Source organism: Medicago sativa, chromosome 1 (assembly GCF_051527215.1).
Source record: "Medicago sativa cultivar Bolivia chromosome 1, Bolivia_mono, whole genome shotgun sequence".
Taxonomy (NCBI): Eukaryota; Viridiplantae; Streptophyta; class Magnoliopsida; order Fabales; family Fabaceae; genus Medicago; species Medicago sativa.
This window is the reverse complement of record NC_140749.1, coordinates 36845408-36848205: the sequence shown is the minus strand read 5'-3', so window position 1 is coordinate 36848205 and position 2798 is coordinate 36845408. Positions and strand designations below refer to the sequence as shown.

General features: G+C 39.3%; 1 pseudogene; it reads right to left on the bottom strand.

Annotated features, from left to right (window-relative positions):
• Positions 1-1235: 1235 nt before the first annotated feature.
• On the bottom strand, positions 1236-2580 carry LOC146954696 (uncharacterized; annotated as a pseudogene).
• Positions 2581-2798: the final 218 nt, after the last annotated feature.

The following is a 2798-nucleotide window of genomic DNA, read 5'->3' as shown; positions in this document are numbered from 1 at the left end:
AGCACTTGAGTCCACATCTAGGGATCATAGTGGTTTCAGGTCTAAGAGCGATATACACTATTATCACTGTGAGAATATCTTATGACAATTGCATAACTTACTATGTAGTATTCTCACGGTGGGTCAATCCAATATAAATATTATTCCTAATATTTATATCTATGTGAAGACTTGATAACTCTTTATCCATGATCTGTGAGATGTGATCATCAGTCTACCCACATAATAGTCTCTATGCTTTAATGATATCCCACTTCTCAATAAAGCTTGACTACGGATACTTTTAGAATAGTTTCCTTATGTTTAACGGGGTCTCACAATTAAGTTATACTTAATGTTCTATTAAACGGACTAACTATTCTAGGGACTTCATTATTTTGAAACAAAACAAAATCAATAAAGAAATGCCTTTTAATTTATATTTTCACAATATATATATTTATATCAATATCATGATACAAAGCCAAACCCAATCAATATAGATTGGCTATTAGGGCTTACTCCAACAGCTTCTTCAATTCATTAAAACTGTTCTCACAATGAACATCCCACACAAAGGTTTTACCTTTACACGTCAACTGCGTTAACGGAAGTGCTAACTTAGAAAATCCTTCTATAAATCTTCGGTAGTAACCTGCCAATCCTAAAAAGCTTCTAATCTCGGTAACCGACTTAGGAGTCTCCCATTGTGATACGCCTTCAACTTTAGACGGATCAACTGCAATACCACCACCAGTAATAACATGGCCAAGAAAACTTACTTCCTTTAACCAGAATTCACACTTAGACAATTTAGCATACAACCTCTTCTCTTTCAGCACTTGCAAGACAGTCTTCAAATGCTCATCATGTTCTTCTTCTGTCTTAGAATAAATCAAAATATCGTCAATGAACACAACCACGAAGCGATCCAAAAATGCATGAAAAATGCGATTCATATACTCCATAAACACACCAGGCGCATTACTAACACCGAAAGGCATCACTTTATATTCATAATGTCCATAACGCGTCCTAAAAGCCGTCTTCTGCATATCTTCATCTTTTACTTTAATCTGGTGATAACCCGACCTCAAGTCAATCTTGCTGAACACACGTGCACCCACTAACTGATCCATCAAGTCATCAATTCTTGGAAGTGGATATATATTCTTTATAGTTACTTTGTTCAACTGTCGATAGTCAATACATAACCTCATGCTACCATCCTTCTTTATAACCAACAATACCGGCGCTCACCAAGGTGAAACATTCGGTCTTATAAACTTCTTATCGAGTAAATCCTCCAACTGTTTCTTCAACTCAGCCAACTCGGAAGCTGACATGCGATAAGGTGTCATAGACACAGGCTTCGTTCCTGGAATAAGATCAATAGAAAATTCAACCTCCCTCTCTGGCGGCACATCAGGAATCTCATCAGGAAAAACTTCAGGAAAATCGCACACCACTTACAACTTATCAATCACTGTTTGGTTCTCCAAGGATAAAGATGCCATCAAGGAAAACATCAAAATTCCATCGCGTTCTAACTGCTTCATCTGCTTAGTAGACAAAAACTCTGCTCCACTTTCTTCTTCAGCAGAAGAGAAATACACCGACTTACTAAAACAATTAATGTGAACATGGTTGTACTCTAACCAATTCATACCAAGAATTACATCCATTCCACTCAAGGGTAGACAAACTAAATCAATCTCAAATTCTCGATCAAACATAGACAAAGGACATCGTAAACAAACAAGAGAAGTAGTCACTGAACCCTTAGCTGGAGTTTCGACAACCATTTCCCCATTCATATCACACATAACAAGACCCAACTTAGAAGCACAATCAAGAGCAACAAAACAATGCGTAGCACCAGTATCAATAATAGCAACTAAAGGAGTGTCATTAATATAACAAGTACCTCTGATCAAACGATCTTCATTCTCAGTCTGAGTACCAGTCAAAGCAAAAACTTTCCCTTTGGTCTGAGCCTTCTTCGGATTCTTGCATTGAGACCCAATATGACCCTCTTCATTGCAGTTAAAACACACAACGTCTTCATGCTTACACTCTGCAAGTGTATGTCCCATACTGCCACAACGAAAGCACCGTTTAATATCCTTAGTGCAAGCATTACTCTTATGGCCTTTCTCGCCACAAGAGACGCAAACGATCTCAGCAGCAGCATCTTTCCTATTCGACCTTCTTTCATCATTAACTCTTCTTTTTCCTTTATCAGCAGGAGCACTGTAAGGCTTTGGGCGACTTTGCTGACCCTTACCCCTCTTCTCATTCACAATCTTATAATGAGCTTTAGTATGATCTTCATAGATTCTGCAACTGCTCACTAATTCAGAAAAGTCACGGATCTGTTGGTAACCAATAGCCCGCTTGATGTCAGCACGCAAACCATTCTCAAACTTGATACACTTAGAAAACTCAGCATTATCACCGGTGTAGTGCGGATAAAACTTAGCTAGCTCCACAAACTTTGCTGCATACTCTGTCACCGACATGTTTCCTTGCTTCAGCTCAAGGAACTCGATCTCTTTTCTCCCGCGAACATCCTCAGGGAAGTATCTGTTTAGAAACTCCCTCTTAAACACGGCCCAAGTAACAACCGCATCATCTTGCTCTAGGTAGGTTGGAGGCTCACCCACCAATCATCAGCTTCTTCAGCCAGCATGTGCGTACCAAAACGCACCTTCTGGTCGTCAGTACATTGCATAACTCTGAAAACTCTTTCAATCTCTTTGAGCCATGTCTGTGCCCCATCAGGGTCGTATCTTCCTTTGAAAGTAGGGGGTGATTCC